We start from the raw sequence: 13356 nt of genomic DNA on the forward strand, positions 1-13356 counted from the left end.
CAGAAAGTGCAGCGCTGTGTTTATAGCCCAAGTGGTGAATTCCGTAGGTTTTTCTCAGGGTATTTTCCTCTTTTACTATAATAAACCTAAATTATGTGAAGTGAAGTGCTGCGTTGTTTACTTCAGCCACAGTATTTCCTAATCCATATTAATTTTAGAGTTTCCAGAGATACAGCAGTGGTTCTCAAACTGAGCAAGATTTTTTTAATCACAACCCAACATTATCAAATATATTATAGTATTTATTTATGACTGGTTAGTACTGTCACCACCTCACAGCAAGAAGGTTCTGGGTTCGAGCCCAGCGGCTGATGAGGGCCTTTCTGTGTGTCATGTCCAAAGACATGCAGATTAGGTTAACTGGTGACTCTAAATTGAGCGTAGGTGTGAATGTGAGTGTGAATGGTTGTCTGTGTCTATGTGTCAGCCCTGTGATGACCTGGCGACTTGTCCAGGGTGTACCCCGCCTTTCGCCCGTAGTCAGCTGGGATAGGCTCCAGCTTGCCTGCGACCCTGTAGAACAGGATAAAGCGGCTAGAGATAATGAGATGAATGACAACCCAACATTATCAAATATATTATAGTATTTATTTATGACTGGTTAGTACTGTCACCACCTCACAGCAAGAAGGTTCTGGGTTCGAGCCCAGTGGCTGATGAGGGCCTTTCTGTGTGTCATGTCCAAAGACATGCAGGTTAGGTTAACTGGTGGCTCTAAATTGACCGTGAGTGTGAATGGTTGTTTGTCTCTATGTGTCAGCCCTGTGATGACCTGGCGACTTGTCCAGGGTGTACCCCGCCTTTCGCCCATAGTCAGCTGGGATAGGCTCCAGCTTGCCTGCGACCCTGTAGAAGGATAAAGCGGCTAGAGATGAGACAACCCAACATTATCAAATATATTATAGTATTTATTTACGACTGGTTAGTACTGTCACCACCTCACAGCAAGAAGGTTCGGGGTTCGAGCCCAGTGGCTGATGAGGGCCTTTCTGTGTGTCATGTCCAAAGACATGCAGATTAGGTTAACTGGTGACTCTAAATTGAGCGTAGGTGTGAATGTGAGTGTGAATGGTTGTCTGTGTCTATGTGTCAGCCCTGTGATGACCTGGCGACTTGTCCAGGGTGTACCCCGCCTTTCGCCCGTAGTCAGCTGGGATAGGCTCCAGCTTGCCTGCGACCCTGTAGAACAGGATAAAGCGGCTAGAGATAATGAGATGAATGACAACCCAACATTATCAAATATATTATAGTATTTATTTATGACTGGTTAGTACTGTCACCACCTCACAGCAAGAAGGTTCTGGGTTCGAGCCCAGTGGCTGATGAGGGCCTTTCTGTGTGTCATGTCCAAAGACATGCAGGTTAGGTTAACTGGTGGCTCTAAATTGACCGTGAGTGTGAATGGTTGTTTGTCTCTATGTGTCAGCCCTGTGATGACCTGGCGACTTGTCCAGGGTGTACCCCGCCTCTCGCCCGTAGTCAGCTGGGATAGGCTCCAGCTTGCCTGCGACCCTGTAGAACAGGATAAGCGGCTACAGATAATGGATGGATGGATGATTTATTACAGGGTGGCACGGTGGTGTAGTGGTTAGCACTGTCACCTCACAGCAAGAAGGTTCTGGGTTTGAGCCCAGCAGCAGCTGATGAGGGCCTTTTTGTGTGTCATGTTCTCGCCATGTCTGTGCGGGTTTTCTCCGGGTGCTCCGGTTTCCCCAACAGTCCAAAGACATGCAGGTTAGGTTAACTGGTGGCTCTAAATTGACCGTGAGTGTGAATGGTTGTTTGTCTCTATGTGTCAGCCCTGCGATGACCTGGCGGCTTGTCCAGGGTGTACCCCGCCTCTCGCCCATAGTCAGCTGGGATAGACTCCAGCTTGCCTGCAACCCTGTAGAACAGGATAAGCGGCTGCAGATAATGGATGGATGATTTATTACAGGGTGGCACGGTGGTGTAGTGGTTAGCAAGAAGGTCCTGGGTTTGAGCCCAGTGGCCAGCGAGGGCCTTTCTGTGCGGAGTTTGCATGTTCTCCTTGTGTCTGTGTGGGTTTCCTCCAGGTGCTCCGCTTTCCCCAACAATCCAAAGACATGCAGGTTAGGTTAATTGGTAGCTCTATTGATCCTAAGTGTGAGTATGAATGGTTGTTTGTCTCTATGTATCAGCCCTGCAATGACCAGGGTGTACCCTGCCTCTTGCCCATAGTCAGCTGGGATAGGCTCCAGCTTGCCTGCAACCCTGTACAGGATAAGCGGCTACAGATAATGGATGGATGATTTATTACAGTTATTAGCCTGTTTGACTGGTGAATTGGATTGAATGGGCTTAAAAACTAGTCAGGCTATAACCAGTGTCAACTTGGACCGAATGCGTTATATCGATGGAAAGTTCAGGAATAGAAAGCTCTAATAAATATACAAAGTATTATTGTACAAATATGAGTAATGTTCATGATATAAATCAGTACTAAGTAGGTTTGTGGGGTGGCACGGTGGTGCAGTGCCTCACAGCCAGAAGGTTCTGGTTTCAAGCCCAGTGGCCAACGAGAGCCTTTCTGTGTGGAGTTTGTATATTCTCCCCATGTCTGTGTGGGTTTCCTCCAGGTGATCCGGTTTCCCCCACAGTCCAAAGACATATGGTTAAGTCAACTGGCTACTCTAAATTGTCCATAAGTGTGAACGGTTGAGAGGAGAAAACCTCTATAATAATCCAGTAGAAGGCAACAGGAAACCACTACTGTAATTCTTCCCTAGAAACTCTGATGGATGTCAGAGCCGAACCTACCATGAGGCAGAACACTAAAGAAGAAGACGCAGGTCTGTGGAATTTATTTTACACTTAAAAGGGTCATTAACTTCAAAAAGTTTAAGAACCCAAAAGCTATCTACAGTTATATTGGTTTCTTATCGCACACTTAAAGGAAAAAAACCCCCACCAATCTTTATACAAGGTTGTTGTATTGTGGTTTATGGGATACACCCTGTGGCAAGAGGCGGGGTACACCCTGAACAGGTCTTCAGACTATCCCAGGGCTAACAAAGAGACAGACAGCCATTTACACTCTCACTCACACCTATGGACAATTTAGAGTAGCCATTTGACCTAATCCACATGTCTTTGGACTGTGAGAGGAAACTGGAGAACCTAGAAGAAGCCCACTCAGGCACTGGTACTCCTTTTCAACTAACAGGGAAACGGTTCTGTTCTTGTTTGTGCGCTAAATTTTGAACCCGACAGAGCATTCTACCAAAAATAAATTGGTCCAGAACCTGAAAAGTAGGTTCCCAGGTGGAAGCAAAATACAACTGTTTTTTTTTTCCAGCACAAACCATGACGACATCAGTGGGTGTGTCATGAGTTTGGAGAGGAAGTGGAGTGCAATAATAGAGAACACAAGAGAAAAAAAAACATCTACAGAAAAAAATGGACCGAAAACAAATATCTGCCATAACAGAACAAAAGCTTGCAGATACTCAATGCACACCGCCATCTTGCGACTACTATTTACTCCTGTTGTGTTTTGTGCAACACCCTCCGTTCATGACACATCCTTGATTACAATGGTTCTGTTCAAACCTAGTGAAAACGTGGGCTAATTTGCTAGCTGGCACCAAGGTTCAAAGAATCCTGAATGAAACCGGTTCACAAACTCATTCCCTGTTGGTCGAAAAAGGGTATGGAAGAACCTGCAAACTCCATACAGGAAGGCCCCGGTTGACTGGCAAGTTCAAACCCAGAACCTTCTTGCTGTGAGGGAACAGTGCTAACCATTGGGTCACAGTGCCACCTCATTTCTGTCACATTTCACCTAAATACACAGATCTTTGTTAAACATGGCATTTGCTATTGTGGACTCATCCTGTATTTCATAATACCAAGTTCCAAATTATGGCATATAACCTGCTCCTGAATGCTCAGCTGCCAAAAGGACAAAAACAGATCCCCAAAAAAGTTCAGTGAAAAGCTTTCTTTCTCTTATTGCAGGTCAGAGGATAAGAGCTCATCTCCTTAGTTACTTTTTAATATGCTTCAGTCAGAGCATGAAATACATATATGTTATTTACCAGCTGGGAGGTCCGTATCATGAAATACCATGACCGAGGTCTTGAAAGTACTGACCGAGGTCACAGTACTTCACCATATGGACTGACCTTAAGCTGGTAAATAATATATTTATTTTTTTCTTTACCAAATTCTAACAGAAAACGAGAGCACCCGAAAGGGAAAACCGAGCCGAGACGCCATTTTGAATCCTCATTCACGGCTGTAATGCAAATGGCTTCCTCCTTGGTATACAAGTGCACTTCCATGGCAGGAGAAAAACTACATTTTGCTGCCTATGTAGTCCCCTATTTATACAAAATTGAGTCATTCAGGATTCAGCCATGTTTTTGCTCGGCGTTAGCAAGTGACAGGTTTTTAGCTTTCTCCTGAAATGTTTTCTTTTATTTCTTCTTCCTCAGGGTAGTAAAACTCGCTTTCGCTGTGAAGACTGTCGTTATCGCTATCCATGCTGTAAAATTAATGCTATTCTCCTGAGAAAGGTGAAAATAAATGTTGACAAAAATTGCTACTAATGTTTGTTGTTGTGAACGAGCGAGCTGCCAGAGGTCCGTAACCGGGGTCCGTAACTGGGGTCCGTACCGTAGGATACGGACCCGCTCACCAGCCAATCAGAGCGTGGGATTTGATGGAAACCGCACCGCGAAAAAAATAAAGTTGCTTACTCAATTAAAAATATATATGGGTCATTCCATGCCAAATCAACAAATATCTGACAAATTTATGCTCGACCATCTCAGATTTCAATAAAATTTGGAGGGCTCAGAGATACTATTAAAAGAAGTTAATCCCCAAAGTTTGAGCTTCCTATCTCCAACGGTTTCAGAGATACAGGCATTTGAATTTTTCGATTTTTTTGCATTTTGCTCAAAACATACATATTTCAAAGTGTAATATAATCTTTATTATGCAGGATAGAAACCTAAAATTTTGCACAGAGAGACTCAATGTCTTGTACTACAAGCTTCAACTTAGAATTTCAATGGTCATTGTATATTAGATGGTGATTTTAACAAGGAAATTAAAAAGACAAATTTGCATTTTTTGCATTTTTAATTCATTCTGGAAGCTTGCCTGTGGCAGTAATGCTTAAACTAAGAATGTTATTCAAATCTACACAGAAATATCTACCAATTTCAGTTTTACCAAGTCTCCACTATTCCTAGTTTGTCTGTAATAGGGTTTTGAAATTCGCTGATTTCTAAAACATGCCATTTTCAGTAGCATGGATTCCAATGTGGGATAGCAGTTAGGAACTTGTAAATTTTTTTTTCAGTAATCTCCTAGACTCATATTTTATATTTCCAAGTTTTTGTTCTGTGTCTCTCAAGTATTTCTGAGCTACAGGTGTTTAAAAAATCAATTTTTTCCAAATTCAAATTTTTGATATTATTTCCATTTTATTGATGATTAAGGACTGATAAATACGAAATGATTTGTATAGATAAGGAAACATTTTACTTGTGTTCATGTCACAGAAATATGGTTTTAAAAATATCATTTTGAAATAAGCTAAATAATATATGAACATTTCACATTTTTCAGTAAATATATATCTAAAAACTAAAGAAGTCAGTCATTTTTCATATAAATCACTTAACTTACAATTTCTGTTGTATGTTAGTTTATGGCAGTCAGAATCATTCTTTAGTCCAGTTCCTAAAGAACAGGGAGGAAGTTCAGCCATTTCTAGATGTCTAAGAACAAACTCATTTATACTGATCTCAAATTGAAAGCAACTACAATTAAATTCCCTAGTCAACTATTCAAAATATTCAATCCTTGCAAAGAAACGCATTCAGTTAATAACATTGGTAAATTTTTTCAGTGCTCTGTATTACAATGTATTTAATATAATCCAAGCAATATAATGTTATCTGAACAAGTATGCAGTTTACAGACTCTAAAACTATAAGATATGAGCCACCTGTTCTGGTATCAAAGGTCACCTATTGTGCTGTGTTGATATTGATAAGGCTGGCTGTTGACTGGTACACAATAGCTGGTCATTGATTGCTAATGTTACACAGTCTTAGATTAAAATCAATTTACAAATAATTAATACTGAGCATTAATTGAAATTTTATTTAAAATTGAGGAAGAAACATGTCTCCTAACCTACTTGAGCCTTATTGAAGCATTTATTAACCCTCAAATATCAGTTATATGAAAATATATCAAAAATTCGAATTTGGTGAAAATGGATTTTTTTTAAACCCCTGTAGTTTAAAAATACTTGAGAGACACAGAATAAAAATTTGGAAATATAAAATATGGGTCTTGGGGATTACTGAAAAAAATTTACAAGTTCCTAACTGCTATCCCACATTGGATTTCTTGCTACTGAAAATGGCATGTTTTAGAAATCGGCGAATTTCAAAACCCTATTACAAACAAACTAGGAATAGTGGAGACTTGGTAAAACTGAAATTGGTAGATATTTCTGTGTAGATTTGAATAACATTCTTAGTTTAAGCATTACTGCCACAGGCAAGCTTCCAGAATGAATTAAAAATGCAAAAAATGCAAATTTGTCTTTTTAATTTCCTTGTTAAAATCACCATCTAATATACAATGACCATTGAAATTCTAAGTTGAAGCTTGTAGTACAAGACATTGAGTCTCTCTGTGCAAAATTTTAGGTTTCTATCTTGCATAATAAAGATTATATTGCACTTTGAAATATGTATGTTTTGAGCAAAAAACAAAAAAATCGAAAAATTCAAATGCCTGTATCTCTGAAACCATTGGAGATAGGAAGCTCAAATTTTGGGGATTAACTTCTTTTAATAGTATCTCTGAGCCCTCCAAATTTAATTGAAATCTGAGATGGTCGAGCATAACCTCTTGTTGATTTGGCATGGATAACCCATATGTGTTAATATTATTTGTGCATTACTTCCACTAGAAAAAAATAATAATAATTTTGTTCATAGTGTGCCAGTGGTAAAAACTGAGTATTGGGATTGACTAGAACTGGCTTACACTAAATGCTGGCTGTGGAAGCCATGGCATAATGGTTAGAGATGCAACTTTGGGACCAAAAGGTTGCTAGTTCAATTCCCTGAATAAGCAGGAATGGCTGAAGTGCCCTTGAGTAAGGCACCCAACCCCCAGTTGCTCCCCAGGCTGCTCGGGGTATGTTGTATGCCACTCTGGATAAGAGTGTCTGCTGAATCCCATTAATGTAATGTGTTCATAATATGAATTATAGCTTGTGTTAAATCTGATCTAATTCACGGGTATATTTTATAGTGCGAAGGTATGATGCAGATCTTGCATGTCAGTACTCTTGTTCAATAGTACGACAAGTTTAGCATCACACAGCAGAGACTCGGCTTGCTATTGACTGTCAGATGATACTCAGAACTGATATTGGTTTTGTATTGAAAATGGAAAAAGTATGACTGATAGTGGTATAGTGTTTGTTATTGGCTTAAAATAACATGGTTATCTGGACTCGACTTCGCTTGAAGTCCTCTACTGATATATTTGTGCAGATAAAATGAAATTTTGCAGCATCTTCACCTGAAGAAAACTTAGGATGGAATCTTAATTTATTACACATGGAAATTTGTTTCCTTCACACTTTGAACAGATCAGCAGGGGTATGTGCTTCCTGAAACCGCAAAGATGTCTCTGAATGATCTCCTTAATCTGCATCCAAAAAGATCCTGCCAAGGCTACAGGACAATAGAACTGATCGTATCCTCTTTCATTCTGCAGAAAGTGCTACTTTTGACAATAACAACTGCTCACAGCTATCACATTCAACACCTACACTCCAGGCCCACTGTTCCTATAACTACTGGTGAGAAGAACGTAATGTTCTTCGTGAACGCCTGCGGTGTGGAGGTGTGTGTGGTAATCAGCAGAGCTACTGCATCTTGGACTGGACCGTATAAGACGTGATGCGTTTCACAGCCTGGTGTGTGTACATTGACGACGAGGAGGTACATTAAGATCCCACATGGATACACTTCCCAAAACTCACACTACACTCTTGCTTCAGTTTATAATCTCAGCCATCTGCTGAAGTTTTATACCCAAGAATCAAAGCTGTAATCTTAAAAACTGTGACTTTTCTTCACAATATGCTCATACTCAGAGGTGGACAGTAACAAAGTACATTTACTTGAGTACTGTACTTAAGTACACTTTTTGAGTATCTGTACTTTACTTGAGTATTATTATTATTATTATTATTTTTGAAACTTATGACTTTAACTTCACTACATTTGAAAGGCAAATTATCGTACTTTTCACTCCACTACATTTCTGTCAAGGTCCTCATTACTCGTTGCTTTGAAAGTGGATGTTTTTTTTCTTTTCTTTTCTTTTCTAAAACGTGGTTGTTTTTTTTCACAGGTGACACTGAGACAGTCTATCAGTAATCACTCGGGTCACGTCACGTCCATAGACTGTATAAAATCAAGATCAGTGATTTCTCAGCAGCGTTATTTAACATGATCAGTTGATGGCAGAATGGAAGGAGGCGGTTCTTCTGGGAAATGTACGCACACCTATGACCCATAAACCCATGTTTCAGTTTTCTGTACGGATTAAAGATTCATTTCGTTTTAAATGTTTGCTTTGTTTGCCTCAAACAAACCACATCACGGCGTTCAAAAACTCGCTGTCCAACCTGCGGAAGCATATTGAGGTCTGTAAACGTTTTATTCCAAGAGAAAGCTTGCAATGAAGTTGTCTGTGCTTTTAGAGCTAGCGAGAACATTGCAATAGCTGTGCAGTCTGATTAGTCAAATGACTTTCTATGGATTCGCCCGCCAAGTTGTCATCACCTTGTCCACGGCTAACGTTAACACATAGCTAGTTAACTTGGACACTATTAGTTAGCGTGTAAAAACGGAGTTACGCTAACGTGAATAACGTTAACTTATCTGAAGTCCTTTCAGAAATATGTTTTAGCATAATCTTGCCAAATAAACAGAATGTAGAAATTTTTCTTTTCTAGTAGCATTAGCGACCCAATATGATTTCGAGTTTGAAAAGACTTTGCTAGCATGTCAGGTGGAGCTTCACTGACTAGCTAGCTTAACGTTAAACCACCATGATGGCACAGCATGCGTTCATTTTGTGAATTCACATTTCTGTCTTTGGTAACAGCATTCGGTTTTGTAAGTGTTGTGGCAATAATGCAACGATGCATTGACAGAAAATGTACTTTTAATACTTAAGTATTTTTAAAAGCAAGTACTTCAGTACTTTAACTTAACCCTTGTATGGTGTTCGGGTCGCACTATAGGACCCGTTTTAATTTTTTATCAAAGGAACAATGATACAATTAATTATTTTTTCAAACTCAGACTCATTGGCCTTGGCTCATTTTCTGTGAAGAACATATATCAGAACACATTTTTGATGACCACACACTGTACATCCCCCCACCCCCCACACACATTTATATTACATACAGGATGTTCGGGTCCACTGGACCCGGGGCTAATAAAAGTGTGTACCTTCAGGTGGTGTTTACATTAGACCGTATCAGCGGATCATCAGATTAACGTTTTTAAAACGATTCGCGTGCACACAGCAACGCCAATACACGATTCGCGTGCACACAGCAACGCCAATACACGGATACGCTAATCACATGACTAATTAGATGGCACATAAGTTGAAATGTGTCAGTGCGGCTCAGCGCTTCCTCCTCAGCGGCTGCGCTCCAAATCACTCCGCCCTGAACAGCAAGTGCCCTCTGGAGGGTGCGCACTCCGGCCCTGCGCAGCTCACAGAGCGCGCGAGTGAAGCGCACGAGCAGTGATTCGGGACTGAGCCGCTGTGTGTGTGATCCCAGTGCATATCGGGCATGCGCAAGTCACTCACCACTTGCAAGTGGAAGGATGGCAAGCCTAAAGACAATCATAACTACACAATGGGCAGTATTTGCATCTTACCATGAACAACATTAAGAATGACAAAGCAAAGCATTATATTCATACTTTTATACTCTTTAATGAAAAACAAAAAGGTGATACAAGGCGGAAACAATAGCAGGAAGTGAAGTCCGCGCTGTTTTTCAGCAGTCGCATCACATGACCAATGTGGCATGAACAATGCCAGCGAATCAGGAAGGTGGATGTCACAGTGACGTTGTCCAATGACGATGTCAGCTAGAGCTCAGCACTGCGTTTCCTCGTATCTCAATGTTTACACAGCACCAGATCAGATACGAACTGGGTTGAATACGTGGGCCCTGGCGGATTCAAGTTGTTCCGCCTGTGGAGTCGTTTCCCGGCGTTTTAATGTGAACGGAGAGTGCATCCGCGACGAAAACGAGACGGATACGGTCTAATGTAAACACCACCTCACTCTGTCCTCCTCCTGTCTGGGCCTGCTGTTAGTATGTGTGTGTGTGTGAGTGAGTTTTGTGTTTCTGCCCCTGCCGTTCAAGGACCGACACCTGTCTGCTCTCACATTCCTACACATTTTACTCTCTGTCTTGCGGGAACCAAGACAGAAGTTCCCATAAATTGGGGGCGGGACACAATAAATATAGCTTTTCCAATGTGGCTCCTTATCACAACTGATCAAGATGGCCAAAAGATTCTCTGCTCAGATGGACTCGCAAATGATTGTGGAAGAGAGAGAAGCTTTTGATGATGTAGAGGAAGACGTTTCAGAATGTAAGGATCACATTTCTGAAAATTCAGAGTCTGACAGTGACTTTGAAGAAGAGGATGAGACGGAGCATCAGCCAGTCCCAAAACGAAGACGAGCATGGGGATGATGTGTTGTCTAGACTGACAATGGTTACTGTATGTGTTCAGCTTGTGTTGTGTAAACTGAACTGAATGGGTTAAATTTCTAATGAAATTCAAAGAAATAAAAATCAGTTGTTATGAAAAACCTTGCTTCATTTGAAGATAAACATCTTTTTTTCCACTCATATCTTGACTGTAATTGATCTTCTTTTTGTAAAATTAAATTTTATTAAAAAACAAACAAAAAACGAGTAGCACTTTTTTTTTTTTTAATAAAAGTAATCTAACAAAGGTAAAGGGCAAATATTAACCATATATGGGTGGTTGACATATTTGGCCAAAAAAAAGTTTTAAAAAAAATCTCAAATTTAAGTCATGGAATTCATTGGATTATATTCTACCAACTCTTATATTTCCAAATATATATGTGGTCTTGCAGATTTTGTCCTGAAATTTACATTTATTCACTAGTTTATGGACTTAGTGATTAAAATTGTCATATGGTGTGACATGAATGTTACTGTGCATTAAATTAAAAAAAGGGTATAATGTGATATTGTAAGTCAATTTATCCTGATTCTTTGTCATTACTATATAAAAGTATATCATTTCTTATATGTTACATTTTGATTGTTTTACTTTATCAACACTCATAGAAAGATGATTACTCGTAATCTTTCAATATACTTCAAATTAATTTGGGTATACCTTGTTATAAAAGTACCAAAATGCTTGTAACCTTTGCTGGCACTATTCCCCATCTGCCACACTGATGAATTTATGATTAATAACCAAAAAGCCTTTTTTTTTTCAAAATTCTGAATGTCACCCCAAATGACATGGTGTCACGCCATATGATGAATCACACCACACAACAATCTTTATGCAAAAATCTGTATTACCTGCGTTAACCAAACAACCAAACAGTTTGACAAGTGACTGGAATCATTGTTTCAGTTACAGCAAAATCAGAAAATTATTATGGAACAGTGACTTCTACTCAAAGTAGCAAAGAATCATGTTTATAACAAATTAATTAATCCACTTACTGTATTCATTTGATGTTGCACTTTTTATTTTAATCTGCTGAATATTAGCTACATGAATTCTAATCATCTTTAGTAAATCATTGAACATTTTTTTTATTTAAGGCCACACCAATTTAATTAGTTGGTTCTCGGATTTTTTCAGGAAAAATATGAAGTGAGCGGGCGAAATAAAAATAAAAATAAAATTTAAAAAATGCTCTGATGGTAAAATTAGCGGTGGAAATAGACCAAACAATACAGGCAAACCAGTAAACAGAATTTCAACACACCTGTCAAAGATTTTACGCTTCTGTTCGCTGAATATCCTAACAATCACAAACACAGGCTTTGCAGGATTCCCCTCCACAGGCATGCTTCTTCCGCAAGTCTTTATCAGAAGTGAAAGGGGCGATTTGATTGGTTTTCGACGTCACGTGACCTCACGTCACGTGACCTTTTCTGTTGGCGGGAGTTTGATTTCGATTTTTTTTTTCATTTTGCATTTTCTTCAAGCGGCGATTCCGAGAACCAATTAATTGAATTGGTGTGGCCTAATGCATAAATCCATTTCAAAATGAGGATGATACCAAAACAATGACCGAACAGGAAGCTGATGATGAACAGTGTGCGGATGATGTATCATTAAAAACAGTGTGCCTACTCGTGCAAGCGTATGTACACTACCGTTCAAAAGTTTGGGGTCACCCAGACAATTTTGTGTTTTCCATGAAAAGTCACACTTTTATTTACCACCATAAGTTGTAAAATGAATAGAAAATATAGTCAAGACATTTTTCTGGCCATTTTGAGCATTTAATCGACCCCACAAATGTGATGCTCCAGAAACTCAATCTGCTCAAAGGAAGGTCAGTTTTATAGCTTCTCTAAAGAGCTCAACTGTTTTCAGCTGTGCTAACATGATTGTACAAGGGTTTTCTAATCATCCATTAGCCTTCTGAGGCAATGAGCAAACACATTGTACCATTAGAACACTGGAGTGAGAGTTGCTGGAAATGGGCCTCTATACACCTATGGAGATATTGCACCCAAAACCAGACATTTGCAGCTAGAATAGTCATTTACCACATTAGCAATGTATAGAGTGGATTTCTGATTAGTTTAAAGCAGACCTGGGCATTTTACGGCCCGCGGGCCGCATCGGCCCTTTGGTTCATTCTGACCGGCTCGCGTAAGGTTAATTAGAAATTACAAAATAAACGTATTTTCTAATTTTACCTCATGCATGGACTGAATGTGCATTGCTTTTATTCTGAAGTTGTGTTCAACAAAAACGCAATGCACGCGACATGAACATGACATGAAATCCCACGAAACCTAATCCCGCGATAACTACTTCCGTAATTTGTCCAGACCAACCACAAACTTGTACGTCATCCTTCAAACGGTCCAGCCAATCACATAGTGTGACGTCACCAGCAGGCGCCGGAGCCCGAGCCGATCTGTAGATCTGATACCTACACCGAATCGACTGATGATCATCTGTCAGCTGTGCTTCGCATCTCCACCTCAGACATTCAACCTGA

At 39.9% G+C, this 13356-nt stretch overlaps 1 protein-coding gene across 1 annotated transcript in view; it reads right to left on the reverse strand.

Annotated features, from left to right (window-relative positions):
* rasgef1ba (RasGEF domain family, member 1Ba) overlaps positions 1 to 13356 on the reverse strand; it is a 136344-nt gene that overhangs the window by 30387 nt on the left and 92601 nt on the right. The window lies entirely within an intron of this gene.

Source organism: Neoarius graeffei, chromosome 24, assembly GCF_027579695.1.
Source record: "Neoarius graeffei isolate fNeoGra1 chromosome 24, fNeoGra1.pri, whole genome shotgun sequence".
Classification (NCBI taxonomy): Eukaryota; Metazoa; Chordata; class Actinopteri; order Siluriformes; family Ariidae; genus Neoarius; species Neoarius graeffei.